Genomic DNA, 15,447 nt, shown 5'->3' with positions numbered 1-15,447 from the left:
GGCGTTCCCCTAGGAGCCGGGGACTAGGCGGTGCGTCCCCCACCAGGCTCAGCAACAGTCTGGCCCGGTTGCACCCGCGGGGGTCTCTCTGAGTCACAGAAGCTCGGTCGTGCCCTTGCTGGTCTCCTGCCGCCTTCCTGAGCTCCACTCCGCAGCGGGCCGGTGACTCAGGGCGCAGGCAGCCCAGAAACGCCCGTTCACAGGATTGGGGGTGCAGTTTGCCCCGCCATGTCCTGCCGGCTTGCAGCCTCTGCTTTTCCTCTCTGGAAACTCCTTAGCCGCCACCTCTGCTTGCAGCCAGTCTCTTCCCCAGTCCCGCTACACCCACGCTGTAATCCCCATCCAGAATCCATGAAGGAATTTAGGATGCTGACTCTTAAACTAACTGGGGAGTGGGAAGGGGCAAAGTTATGGTCCTCACTTCCCCACTTAATGAGGATGTTGGAGAGGTTTGCAGCAGAGAAGGACCTGTTCTAGAATACAGACGGGAGCAGCCAGCAGTCCGAAGGTGCTATGTAATATACATCGGATGTGTGGCCATCTCAGCCTTTGGAAAGTTCAGGGCACACGGGCAACTTCTATTCCTCCTCTCTTTTTCTCCTCACTCCCTCCCCGACACACAGGGTCTTTCTAGCCCAGGCTATCCTCCCACTTCAAGAAGCTTAGAATTTTTCCTTGCTTTCCTTCCTTTCGTTTATGTCTGTGTGTGTGTGTGTGTGTGTGTGTGTGTGTGTGTGTCTATATGTACATGTAGGCCAGAGGTCATTCTTCAGGCAGTTTTTTGCTTGGTTTTTTGAGGCAGGGTCTCTCTTTCATTGAGACCCCAGAGTTGGCAACCAGAAAATCCTGGGGTTTTTATCTCAGGGACCCTTTGTCTCTGCCTCTCCAGTAGTGAGGTGAGTCACCGAGCTGATGTTTTCCGTATGGTTTCTTGGGATTAGGCTCAGGTTCCATGCTTCCATGCCAAGCACTTTACTGACTGAGCTATGTCCCCAACGCTAAAGTTTCTTTCTAAAACCTCGGGAGTTGTGAGTTTCCAAACAGTCTGGTCCTGGGGTTGGAACTGGAGACACTGGTTCTGCTCATATCTGTTTCACAGAGCAGGGCCAAGCTCACAAGACTGCTGCAGGATTCTGCCCCACTCCACCTGGGGCCTTCGTCACCCTGTCCTTCTGGTCCCCCTCCAAGATAGCATTCTTCATCCCTGTTGGATTCCAGAGCCCAGCTCTGTGTCCCTACTTCTGGGCACTTACTGGGACGGAAGAGCTCCCAGCTCAGATTAAAGTCTTCAGGTAGCACAGACCTATAATCCCAGCTACTCAGGAGTCAGAAGCTTGAGGATAATGTGAACCGAAGTTGATATATATATATATATAGATATAGATATAGATATAGATATAGATATAGATATATAGATAGATAGAGAGAGAGAGAGAGAAGCCTAGATCCATGTTAAAGACCAAATAACTGAACTTTGTGATTTGAAAGAGAGACCAGAACCAAATTGTCCTGGGCTATTTTTTATCACTTAGAAAGTCATTCACTGCCCACCCTATGTCTGACCTAACAGCTATCTGTGACTATCAAAATCTTTAAAATGTATTCCTAACCAAACACTAGCTTCCACCGTCCCAAAAGCATAACAGTGTCCTCAGACACCGTCTGAATCCCATAGAGGTGTTCCCCCACTTGCTGGGCACACCTACCTGTGGTCCCACAAAGTTTTTGGTACTTGTTTTGAGTTACAACTTTGTCTTGTAACTAATAAAATCCCCCCATAAAACCACTTCCATGGTGGACCATGTCTTTCTGGTCATGCACATTTAACTTGAGAACCAGTACTTTCTTATTTTGAGAGGAGAGATGTCATTCTGTGAGACTCTGTTTTAAGACGAAAGTGAACAAAGGTCTGGAGCTGTGTGTTGTGGGGCGTGCCTGTAGCCCCAGCGATTGGGAAGTCTGAGGCAAGACGATCAGGAGTTCAAGGCCATGCTCTGCCACACAGTGGCTTTGAGGCTTCGAGGCTTCGAGGCCAGCCATGAGACCCCTAGTGAAACTAGACAAAATGGTTAAGGAGTTAATTCGATGGCAGAACTCTTGTTAACCTAACAATCACAAGCCCTCAGTTCAATTCCTAGTACTACAAAAGGAACAAGCAAAATAGACCTTTCACTGCCCAGGGTCTAGCCTTGGTTTAGTGACCTTTTAGCTGTGTGACTTTAGACAGGTTACTTACCCCTTCTGTATCCCTGAACGCTCATTTGTAAAGGGGAGCAGTAACACATAGTAATCCCTCTGTCCTAGGGATGGTGTGAGTTAGAGAATGTGGTTTTACCCAGGGCTACCCAATACAGCACCGGACTCCTATTGCGTGGTACACGGCTATATTAAAAACAAAAGAAAACAAAAAAATAACTTGTTCATTATTTAACTGAAATTCAAAATATTCTTGGTTAATAATCAATGTTACCATATCAAGCAAAAGTTTATACTGTCTTAAAAGCTGGGAATGTTCAGTTGAGAATTGGATTTTTCTTTTTCTTTGATCTACAGTAGTGGTTAAGCTCAATAATAAATATGTGGAATCTTCTGGAAAGAAAATAAAACAAATTTAACCGGGCATTCTGAATTTGTCTCTTGCTAAGCGTGGCAAATGTATCTTGCCATGGAATTAATGCCCAGTATATATTAGCTGGTGTGTAAACAATAAACGTCGATAAATGTCGAGGGGCTGGGCTCTAGCTCGGTATCAGAGCCTGTACATTAGCATTCATGAAGCTCTGGCTCAGCCCTCAGCACCGCCAATAATAACGATGACGACGTCATGGGGTGTTTATTCATTTATTCCTTTAGCAGTTACAGTATTGGCATCGACACCTCCTATGTACAAGTCACAGTCGCAAGCCTCGGGGACACAGCAGTGAACCAGCCCTGGTGCCCTCTTCATTGGTACTTCCAGTCTGGCAAGTAAACAGAGTATTAAATTCCCACAACGATTAGTAATTATTGTGACAAGCTCCGAGAAGTCCCAATTGCAATGCCAGTCTACCATGGCCCCCATACTAGTCTGGGGGTAGTGGCTCATACGTTCCCATTTCTCCCTCCCCCTGCTTCCCCCACTCCGAGAGTGGCTGGCAGCAGCACTGAGAAAAATCTTGGGAAGGATCCACTGGCCCAGGGAAGGAGGGCAGGCGGTGGGAGGGGGCGGGGCTCAGCAGTGGTACCACCCACTCTCAGCAAGCTGGGTCAGGTGGAGCTGAGGCTAGGTGATGACTTGGAGGGGGTCTGTGGAACCGCAGGGCAAAGCTTTCTTGCAGCCTGCAGGCTCTGGGTGGAGGGGCTGGGTGCGGGTTCAGAGTGACTGGTCTCTGGTGGTGTCAGGGCAGGAGAGGACCCTAAAGATCAACCGACCTGACATTTGATGATGAGGAAACAGCACAGAAGAGGGAAGTGACTTCTGTAGGTCACACAGATCTTTCCTGGTGGTGTTGCCACCAAAACCCAGGCTGATTCCCTGCCAAGTCCCCACTCCCTCACCAGAGGTGGAGCTAAAGGAGAAGGCCCTGTGAGTGCCTGGCCCTTTCTCCCTCCCTGGGAATCCCCCACGCAGGGTCACCAGAAAGCTTGTGTGGCCCTCTCTCTCCCACATCCCCCGGGCCGGTTTCACCAGGCCTTCTCTGCATCACATAGGGGAGTTACTGACAGCCAGCCTCAAATAACAAAGGAGGCCCTGGAGGAGTTTCATTTCCTAGGGGCTGAGGTGCCTATGAGCCCCACATTCCCGATGCTCGCTAGCCAGCTCCTGGCAAAATCCCAACTGCCTAGGAGTTCGTCTTGCTGCCCCATCCTTCTGGGAGTAGGGGCCCCCTGGGCACACGGACCTTTGCTGTGTTTGACAGCTCTGGGGACTGGGGGAGATGGCTTAGTCCATAAAGAGCTTCCTTGGCTAGCATGAGCCTTAGAATCCATGTACCTGGCCTGGTGCCATGTGCTTGGGATCCTAACTCTGGGGAGGCAAAACCAAGCAGATCCCTTGTGCTTACTGCTAGTCTACTTAGCTAAAGTGGTGAGCCCCGGGCCGAGAGACCCTGTCTCAAAGGGGTGGACAGTGTTCCCGAAGATGACACCTGAGGGTGTCCTATGACCTCTACATGCACACATACACACGCACACCCATACACACACAAACCCATGCATGCATGAACACCAAGCAATAATAAAATATTAATCTGGCCCACAAGTGCTTTGGGCCTTCTTCCCGTGAGATGCTGTCTCTGCTGTGTTCATGTTTTCTCTCCTCAAAGCCGAGTGGACCAGGTAGAAGATTTGGGGCCTCCACATCTTTCTCACCCCACTAGGGCCCTGGCTGGTTTTCCACCTTAGCCGGGTGGGGGTAGTCTGCCAAAGATGGCCTCAGGTTGGGTCTCTAGGGAAACAAGGCTAGGAGGATGGGTCTCAAGTGTAGTTCAGCTCCCTTCAACTTCTTCAGGGACACCTCAGCTGCTCTGTGAACATAGTGAGGGCACTGTGCTTCAGGGAAACCCCCAGCAGTGACTACTAATGTTCTGGTCAACGTCGGAGCTAAGGGACCTGCTGACAGCCATTACCAAACACCAGGAGGCTGAGAAGGAGCTGACTGGTGGAGAAAGGGTGAGCGGCCGCTGGGGATGCTGGGAGGTCCTTGGTTCCAGCTCAAATCACTTTTAGAAAAGCTGATTAATCTGTACCAAAGGCTTGTGACTTCCATTCACCTTGGGAACCTCCATCCTCCTCAGCGTTCCCTGGACATCTGCGACCTAGGACCTCTGTTCGTATTCAGGCACTGTACTGGCCTGCCCTTGGGGTCCTGACAGAATACATCCTCAGCTCTAGCCACTAAGAGCACTTCCTGTGCATATTCGCTGCGTTCCCTTTGTAAAGGTGGGCCTTGCCCACCTCAGTACCCCACCCCCAGCCTTTCTCTTCTACCACTCTGTCCCCAGGGATCAATCTCTGCCCCCTTCATGGCCCACTTCCATCTCCTCTTCCAATAAATCTCCTACGTGAGCCCTGTAGTGTGGCATGACATCTCTTCGTGGCGTTTTAGAATAAATTACAAAACCTCTGTATCTTTTTTCTGCCATCAGGGTCTCTGACTGGTCCTCTGTCTCAACCAGGTGCAGAATCCGCCAAGAGTGGCCCCATCTTGACGCAGCTCCATCTCTAGGCCGCCTTCTGGACTCCTTTGCAGTCCTTTCTGTTTCTCAGGTGACTTCCCATCCGCTTGTCCTGTGGAGGCTTCCCAGCAGCGTGCCTCAAAGCCAACACCTCAGGGTTGAGATGTGGGGGTGGGATCCTTCTGCTCCTCTCTGCGGCTTCCAAGCTGTTCCCCTTCTATCTCCCGGCCTGTCTTTATTTATTTTGCAGTGCTAGGATAGAAGCCAGGCCACAATTAAAATTTTATTTTGAGGCAGAATTTCACTGTGTGTGTGAAATTCTGTGAGGCTATCCTCAAACTCATAATCGACCTGTCTCAGCCTCCCAAGGGCTCGTGTTAGAGGTATTCATCACCACACCTGCTTCTCTCCGGCTCTTCCAAACACACCCTAGTCACCCATGTCTTGTGATGGCCTCCGCTCTGTCCCAGCCACCCCCACTCAGGACGGGGGTTGGTTGGGGCTTTGGCTCCTAGCTCACTGCCTGGCATTCGCCCCAGCCTCATTCCTGATGATTCTGGCACACACGCTTTTGACCTTCTCACCTCTGCGGAGTGCTTTTCCCACGCTCACACCCTGGTCCTTGACGGTGCTGCCAATCGTTCTGCCCTGGATTTCCAGTCCCTTGCCTTCCCGCTTACTTTCTCTGAATCAAACTTCTAAGCTCCATATTCCCATGGCACATCATCTCCACTCTTCTTTGTTCATGTCCCATGCTGATATTTATGGTCTAGCATTTTTGATCACCCTCTTGCTAAAATCCAGGCCATTGCTACCCAACTCGTGGCCCCTTTGCCAAGTAGAACCTTGCTCTAGGGGTCCATGGTCTCCTTACTTATGCTGGGACAATGGGAAGGGACTGAGGCAGGATACCTGGCCTAGGTACCGGGTCTCAAATGTGTAATGAGTCTTTCTCCTACCAGTCAGCTCCCAAATAATGACATGGAGACTTCTTTAATAATTATGAAAGCTCAACCTTAGCTTAGGCTTGTCCCCAACCAGCTCTTATAACTTAAATGAACCCATTTATATTAACCTATGTTCTGCCTCATGGCTTTTTACCTCTCTTCCATCTTGTACCCCTGTTTCCTCTCCATGTCTTCTCATGTCTCTGTTTTTTCCTCTTCCCAGAACTCTCTCTGTCCAGAAGTCCCAACTATACCTCCTGTCTAGCTATTGGCCAGTTAGCTTTTAATTAAACCAATCACAGTGGCTTATCTATGCACAGTGTAATCATTCATATGTCTCACAACACAAGTGTGCATTGGGAACTCTCTGATGTCCTGATGCAAATACCCACAGAGCAAGTCAAAGTGGGGAGAGTCGGGAGAAAAGGGTGCAGGTAGGACACAAAAGTGCCAGGCTAGGGGTGTGCAGGTGGAGAGTAGCCAAGGCTCCGGCAGGCAGTTGGTCCTCATACTTCTGTCTCCGTATAGACTGGGGCTAGAGATGCCAGAGATGTCACTGTTCCTTGCTCAGCCCTGTAGTCTTGCTGACTATCAACTAGAGGTGGCTGGATATGTAGGTGGAGCACTTGCCCAGCAATGTCAAGGGCCCTGGGTCCTGTCAACAGTATCACAAAACCAGTCCCCAAAGACACAAAGTCAACCAGACTGCATCAGTTCACTTCCGTGGAACCTTTCAATGGGTTTACATCCCACTGCAAAATGAATCCAAAAATCCACAAGCCTTTTCCATGCCAGCTGCTGGCTTCCTCTTCACCTTTCACTTCTTTCTTGATCTGCATAGAACATTCTAGATATCAGTCACCTTCCTTCTGTTCCTCAGGAGCCAGGACATTGTCTAACTCTTGTTTGTACTTGTGGAGAGCTTTACCCATTGTATCCCTTCCAGAGAGCCTGCTCTGCCAATTGCCCTAGTCACTCCCTACCATATCCCTGTTTGTTGTGTTACCATGGAACTGACTTTCTCAGCTTGACTCCATGGTTTATGCATTTATCTTACTCTCCCCATGGGGGGGTTCTTATTCTCCGGGCTTCCTGTCGTTACATATTGAGCTCCTGACATATGTTGAATACTCAGTATATATTGTTTTAAATAAATGAACACATAGCTTAACAGATGGGTGTGGGGAGGGGGCATGGTTCCTATCTGTTGCTGTAAGGATGAGGTACCATTCTGGATAGATGTGAAGTCCTCTGGCAAATAGGTAGTGCGCCTATGGAGGTGTTTCTGCATCAACACCACACCTGGTCTGCTGTAGGTGTTCAGTGGGTGCCGGAAACAGGATTTTAGAGGTAAAGTACAAGGTGAGGTAGGTGGGGTTTCCTAAGAGAAATAGGGAGGACAAGGCCTCCCGTTGCACTGCCTGCTGTTTGGCTAGCCTTGTGTCTTGTCTCCAGGCCCTGCCCCTTCCCAGTGCTTGCCCAGCACACAAAAGGTCCTGAGTTTGATCCCCAGCACCAACCACATGAAAACATCCTCGAACACTAATCTCCAGGAAGCATTCCCTCACACTTGCACTGCTCCAAATCACCTCTGTCTCCAACAGACCATTGACCCTTGAATGTACACGTCATCACCCTATGGGCGAGTTTCTGTCTGCATCGGCCTCCGTGTAGGAGGCTGGGATTCCTGCCTCGCCCATCTTACTCTGTGAGCACCACAGTCATGTGTGAAGCTCACCGCACCTGTGAATTGCACTCCGCAGTAAAAAAGTTGTGGCTAGGGACAATGTAAGAGGTAAAGACAATGTACAACGTCAATGCTCGTGTATGTGGGGAGAGCACGGGGTATTGGGAGAATGATGAAGGGACACACAGTGCCGTGCTGGATCTGGAGGGCCGTGCACGTCTTCCAATAGCACTTTCCTTCCTTCCTTCCTTCCTTCCTTCCTTCCTTCCTTCCTTCCTTCCTTCCTTCCTTCCTTCCTTCTTTCCTTTCTTTTTTGCTGTTTTGCCAGTAAGGGTTTCTCTGTGGCCATGACTGTCATGGAACTTACTTTGTAGACTAGGCTGGTCTTGAACTCACAGAGATCCACCTGCCTCTGCCTCCCGAGTGCTGTAATTAAAGGCATGCACCAGCATGCCCATTAAAAATAATTTTATGTTCATTCATTCATTCATTCATTCATGCATATTGTGTGTGTGCATAGACATGCCACAATGTGTATATGCAGAACTGTAGGATGAATAATAAAAACCCAGAGACAGATATTGGCGTTGGACCCGAAAACTAGAAAAGCAAAGCAACTAAGCTACTAAGTCTTACCTCTACCAAGGCTGAGCGACCACAGAGTAAGCAGACTAAGTCTTTCTCTCCTCCCATTTTATATTCTCTCTAGTGCTGGGATTAAAGGTGTAGGACTCCCTAGTGTGAGGCACCACCATTTGGATTTGTTTCTGCATTGATCTTGTGTAGCCCACGGTGGCCTTGAACTCACAGAGTTCTATCTGCCTCTGTCTCCCAAATCCTGGGATTTAAAGGTGTGTGTCACCACTTCTTGACCTCTAGTGTCTTAACTTTGCCCTTCTGATCTTTGGGCAAGCTTTATTTATTAAAACATAAATAAAATATCACTATGGAGGACACTTATCAGAACTGGTTCTCAGTCCTCTCTCTTCTTCCACCCTGTGGGTCCTGGTACCGAACTCAGGTCCTCGGGCTGTGGCCATGCATCTTATCTACTGAACCCATGGTTCTTTTCTTAGTAAGAGGGTCTGACTCAATTTACCAAAGTTCATGGGCAAACATGGGCTTGCCACATATGAAATTATATGTGAACCAGATACTCCCTGCACACCCCACCCCCAAAAGCTTAAAATACTCCATCTTCTCAACAGTGAGCACCTGGTTTCTAGGGAAGCTGCTGAGCTACCAAGAGGTTAAGTAGAATTCGGAGGTGCTCTTCTGGGTGACCTATCCATATAGGGCACTAAAGGGAACTGGGATGACTTGGGGGCATCCCTAACCTTTGAGGATGATGTCATCGTGACAACTGCTCACCCACAATACATCTCGTGGTCCAGTTCTCCGTAGAGAGGTGAGAACCCAATGCAGGGATACATGTCTAGTGGTCTCATGAGCATGCAAGAGGAACTATGCCCAACCCCCTCCAAAAAAACCTGCATGGATTTGCATCATATGAAGACCTGCTTGTTCTTTCCTCCTGTAAATATATAGGTCTCAAGATCCTGCTCTTAGCTGGGTGTGAGGACACATGTCTGCAAACCAATGCTGGGAGGCAGAAGAAGGAAGATCATCTCAAGTTCGAGGCTAGCCTGGTCTATATAATCAGTACCAGTCCAGGCAGGTCTGAATGGTGAGACCCTGTCTCCACCAAAGCAAAACATGCTCCCCAACACAAAAACAAATCTGAACTCAAACCACCAACCAAGCTGAACTTTCTCCATAACACATGGCAGGGCCCAGAAAGCCAGACAACTTGAATTCTATCCCAGGGATCCAGGCTCCCCAAATGTCTGCCATAGGCATTCTGCCAGCTAGGCACTTAAGTGTCTTAAATTTCCTTTTTTTTTTTTTTTTTTTTGTTTTGTTTTGTTTTTTTTTTTTTTTTTGTTTTGTTTTTTTTTCGAGACAGGGTTTCTCTGTAGCTTTGGTGCCCGTCCCAGAACTAGCTCTTGTAGACCAGGCTGGCCTTGAAAAATTTCCATTTTCTTAACGTTTCTTTTAGTGATTTAGTTTTTGAAAAACCTAAGTTTAAGTAATTGTTTTCTTTTAATTATGTGGTGTGTGTGTGTGTGTGTGTGTGTGTGTGTGAGAGAGAGAGAGAGAGAGAGAGAGAGAGAGAGAGAGAGAGAGAGAGAGAGAGAGCACAACCTCAGGTGTCCCTCCCAGGCATGTCTTACTGATTTAGGCTAGACTCCCTGGCCTGGGAATCCCACAGACGGGACCCTCCTGTCTCTGCCTCCTTGGTGCCAAGCGTATCATCCCGTGCCACCGCACCTCATGCTAGGGCAGCTAGCAGCTTCCTGATGGCTCTCTCCCACTGCCCCAAGTCTTGCTGCTTTTGAAGTTTACACAAATCAAAGTGTGGAGACTGCTCTTTCTGCTCATCTTTGTCCTGGCCTCTTTGGCTGGTTCACACTTTTGCACAGTCCTCCGTTCCGTGGACATGCCAGACGCACACTGCTGTTTTGTCAGCGATAGGTACACAGACGGCTTTCAGCTTGCAGCTCTTAGGAACCAAGCCACTGTGAAAATTCTTATTGGTGACTTTTGGTCAGCGCAGAATTCTTGCCTTCCTTCATGTGCTCAGCTTCAGTGGATGCAGCCAGTTTCTTAAAGTCGGTGTACACACACACACACACACACACAGACACACACACGCACACACACACGTGCACGTGCACTCCTTGAATCCAGCCAGTAGCATTCTAATTGACCCACATCCTTGCCAACATGTGACATCAAGTCTTTGACCCCATCTCTGGTGGGCATTCAACAAGACCATGAGGTGGTTTTAATTTGCTTTTCCCTTTGCCTAATGAAATCAACACACATTTATTAGCCTTTTACACACCCTCTTTCGTGAAGCGTTGAGTGGTTTTTCCAGATTTTCTATGTGATTTTCAACAGTTTCTATTGAATTTCCTGCAGGCAAATGAGAGTTTATTGTATATTCCCAATATTAATCTTTTGATGGATGTGATCTATGATATGATCTCTCCAGTGAACTCTACTTTCTGGTACAATATTGCTGTAACTAGAACCCCTGTAGCAAATATCATAGGTGGTGTAAAATAAGTAGACTAAAACCAGAATATGCCATTCTTACATTCTAGTTAGCTAGCTTGCTAGTGGGCAGCTATGGTCAACGTCCTGGTTCATATTCACCACCAAAGAGTATAGCAAATGAAAAGAAGGTTGAGGAGATGGCTCAGTGTCCTCGGCCTGAAAGTGTGAAGGCAGAGTCTGAATCCCCAGTACCCATGTAAAGGCCAAGCAGGTGTGCTGGCTGCTGTAATTTCAGCTCTTAAGAGGCAGGGACATGGAATCCCAGGGACAAACTGGATAGCCAGGCTCATCAAATCAGCAGATGCTGGGTTCAATCACCAGACCCTGTCTCAGAGGGAGAACTATTGAGAAAAAAAGCCAACATGAAGTTCATACACACAGAGATACACACACACACACACACACACACACACACATAATCACATCAAGAAAATATTAAAAAAAATAATAAGCCAGGCAATGGTGGTGCACTCCTTTAATCCTAGCACTCCGGAGGCAGAGGCAGAAGGATCTCTGTGAGCTCAAAGCCAACCTGGTCTACAGAGTGAATTTCAGGATAGCCAAGGCTACACAGAGAAATCCTGTCTCAAAAAACCAAAATAATAAATCTAGAAAATAAGAAGGGAGTAAAAAGAGGATTCTAGGGACCTCTGGAAACTTTCTTTTTGATGTAATGGGAAAGTTTCACGGAGTTAACAAAGAAACAACTTCCCAGTTTTGCAGCCCCGTGATCGTTGTTAACCTACTGTGCCACTGTCATTCTGCATAGAGGTCCTGGCACCCCTGTAGTTTACACTGCCAAACCGGCACATGTGCAGCGGATGCAAAGAGGGTCTGCGGGAGCCATTGGTGGAATGAGATGGCCAACTGAGAAAAGCTGCTTGGCTGGCATCGGGTGTGGCAGAAAGGCGTGTGGTGATGTGGTTGTGTGGCAGCAGGTGGGGGCTCCTGAGCTGGGGGCAATGGGGGCTGAACACAGGAGAGGGTCTGTGAGATGTGCACTGTGAGGTGAGGTGGTGGCAAGGAGGGCAGAGAACCTTCTGGGCTGGCCCCGGGGGCTCTAAGCTAGAAGACAGGAGTAGCACGCAGAGGGGAGGGAGGTGATGGAATCGATCCGGGGAAATGACCTGGAGACGCATGGTTCATTCATTCATGTGTGTGTCACAGGGCGCAGCAGCATGTCAGACAGACAAAAATTTTTCTGGTTTATGAAGAAGATGGACTGGAAAAGGCAATGCCTGGAAAAGCAAAGAGGAATCAGTGGGTGTGTTGGGCAGTCTTTCCTGGGGAGTTATGAGCACCGGTGTACTTACCTTGCATGGGGCACCAACAATGGCCCAAAGAGATTGTACCACCCAAGTCTGAGTCTTGTTTGTGGAGAATGACTATTGGGGTTACTTTTCAGGAGTATGGGTGCCTCAGGCGGATGCATCATGAAAAGGCCCGCTTCAGTCTGGGTCAGATGACTCATACAAGGGATATTTCGAGTTCCCTATGTCCCTTGCAAAGTTCTTGTGCATTCTTCTACCTTTCTGAAGAATTTCCCAAGCTTCTTTCTCTCCCTCGCTCCACCAGGAGGGAAAGCTTCCTTAGCAGCTGGAGGAGCACACCCAGGCCTCAGTGGTGCATGGATGCAGGGGTCTGGACTGCAGGCTTGGTTGAGACCTGGCGACAGAAGGGCTGCAGTTACAACCCTGTGGGTGGCTGAGCCTGTCAAGAGTGAGGGGGCCAATGGCCAACACTCAGGGGAGGAGAAGAGACCCAAAAGCCAGCCAGCCCTTGGAGCAATGAGTTGTGGTGGAAACAGGTGACTGAAAGGGAGTTTCTAAGATTTGATAACTGACCTTTCAATCAAACTTTAACCCCTTGTTATGCCAGGCTCTGGGCAACCAGAGAGGAAAGGGAAGTCTCTCAGGGAGAGAGGTGTGTGAATTAGAGTTAAGCAAAGTGCGTGAGCAAGGTTCTATTACTATGACCTATGACTGACATGCACACAGTACCCACTGTGCAACCACAGAGGACAGGGACTCACATTTGTGCATGATATATGTATGTGCATGTGTCTGTGGGTGTCCCTGTATGGATGCATAGCTGGGCGATTGTGTGTGTGTGTGTGTGTGTGTGTGTGTGTGTGTGTGTGCCTGTGAAGGCCAGAGGTTGATATTAGGTACCTGTCACTTGGCAATGTGCCACCAGCTGGACAGGGACCAGAGGTTCTGCATTCCAGGGCCCAGGCGATATTGAGGGCGGGGCTCTCTTGATCTACAGCGTCATCTGGTGGCAAAGCTCATGAAAATCTTCCGCCCAGGCCGGATGCATTCTTAGAGAGCGTGTTAGTGAAAGCTCGGAGTGAAGGGGCCTCTGGAGAAGAAGGTGCCCCGGGTGGTGTGAGAAACAGAGATCCAGTACCAGGACAAAAAGAGGAGGGCATAAGCCACCGGGCACTCGGGAGACATGGAGGTATGAATTAGCGTGGATAGGAGGAGGTGCTTAGGCAGCCTGAGCAACACCCACCTTCTTCTGAGGGTCACCCCCCTTCTCCATTTCCAAGCTTTGTCTCTCCTTGGGGCTAAGACACAGTGGACAAGACACTTGGGTTCTCTTAGCTCACACAAGTACCAAAATTCCCCTTCTAGCTCTGGGCGTGTCTGTGTAATTTACCCCTCGGGTGAAAGACCTCTCGTGCCCCCTGCTGGCAGCTCTGCTCCAAGCATCCCAATCACCCACGGGACAGGGAAGTGCCTGGTGAAAAGCTAGGCTGGTTTCGGGCCGCGGGATGGGGGTAAGGGGTGCGAGATGAGGGTGGGGTGTGGAGTAGGGGTGGGGGTGGAAAAAGGTGAAAAGCTAGGCTGGTTCTGGGCTTCGGGGTGGGGGTAGGGGGTGCGAGATGAGGGTGGGGTGTGGAGTAGGGGTGGGGGTGGAAAAAGGTGAAAAGCTAGGCTGGTTTCAGGCTGCGGGATGGGGGTAGGGAGTGCGAGATGAGGGTGGGGTGTGGAGTAGGGGTTGGGGGGAGGACACGTGGCCTGCCAGGGTTGGGGACTGGTTTGAAGTATTCATCTGGACCCCGGAGGCTTCCCAAGTGGTTCGTTCACCTCCCTTTATCCTTTACTCCCAGCTGGGAGGGACTCTTCAAGGACAGGCTCCAAAACCACAGAGAAACCCTGTCTCGAAAAGCCAAAAAAAAAAAAAAAACAACAACAACAACAACAACAACAAAAAAAAACTAACAGAGACAGACCTGGGGACCATAAACCTCTAGGCTGGCTCTTTTGAGTGACTCCTGCCTAGTGCAGAGAGCCAGTCCCCAAAGGCTATGTGCTGTGTGAGTCGCTCTACACGACAGGTTCAAAGGCAGGCATGAGAAATGGAGAAGAACCAGGTTAGAGAAGAGCCTAGTGGGAAAGAATCAGGGAGATGTGAGGATAAAGGGGCAACGGAAAGGGGGCCCAAGAGTTGGCTCAGCGCTTAAGAGCACTATTGTTCTTACATAGGACCCTGGTTCAAGTCCCATTCAGTTTACATCTGTAACTCCAGTCCCAGATGCCCACTTTTCTGTGCACATACATACACACAGGCATAAACACTCATGTACATAAAATGATAAAAATAAAGTAAAAGGGAATTCCTTTCCTGACTCACCAAAGCAAATTGTCTACAGTCCAAGAGTGGATTTTGTTTTATATTTTTTAATTAATTAATTTATTTATTTATTAATGATTTCTGCCTCCTCCCCACCACCACCTCCCATTTCCCTCCCCCTCCCCCAATCAAGTCCCCCTCCCTCGTCAGCCCTAAGAGCAATCAGGGTTCCCTGCCCTGTGGGAAGTCCAAGGACCACCCACCTCCATCCCGGTCTAGTAAGGTGTGCATCCAAACTCCCTAGGCTCCCACAAAGCCAGTATGTGCAGTAGGATCAAAAACCCATTGCCATTGTTCTTGAGTTCTCAGTAGTCCTCATTGTCCGCTATGTTCAGCGAGTCCGGTTTTATCCCATGCTTTTTCAGACCCAGGCCAGCTGGCCTTGGTGAGTTCCCGATAGAACATCCCCATTGTCTCAGTGTGTGGGTGCACCCCTCGCGGTCCTGAGTTCCTTGCTCGTGCTCTCTCTCTCCTTCTGCTCCTGATTTGGACCCTGAGATTTCAGTCCGGTGCTCCAATGTGGGTCTCTGTCTCTGTCTCCTTTCATCACCTGATGAAGGTTAATATTCAGGAGGATGCCCATATGTTTTTCTTTGGGTTCACCTTCTTATTTAGCTTCTCTAGGATCACGAATTATAGGCTCAATGTCCTTTATTTATGGCTAGAAACCAAATATGAGTGAGTACATCCCATGTTCCTCTTTTTGGATCTGGCTTACCTCACTCAGGATAGTGTTTTCTATTTCCGTCCATTTGCATGCAAAATTCAAGAAGTCATTGTTTTTTACTGCTGAGTAGTACTCTAATATGTATATATTACATACTTTCCTCATCCATTCTTCCACTGAAGGGCATCTAGGTTGTTTCCAGGTTCTAGCTATTACAAACAATGCTGC

Source organism: Chionomys nivalis, chromosome 7 (assembly GCF_950005125.1).
Source record: "Chionomys nivalis chromosome 7, mChiNiv1.1, whole genome shotgun sequence".
In the NCBI taxonomy this organism is placed as follows: Eukaryota; Metazoa; Chordata; class Mammalia; order Rodentia; family Cricetidae; genus Chionomys; species Chionomys nivalis.
This window is presented reverse-complemented; position numbering follows the sequence as displayed.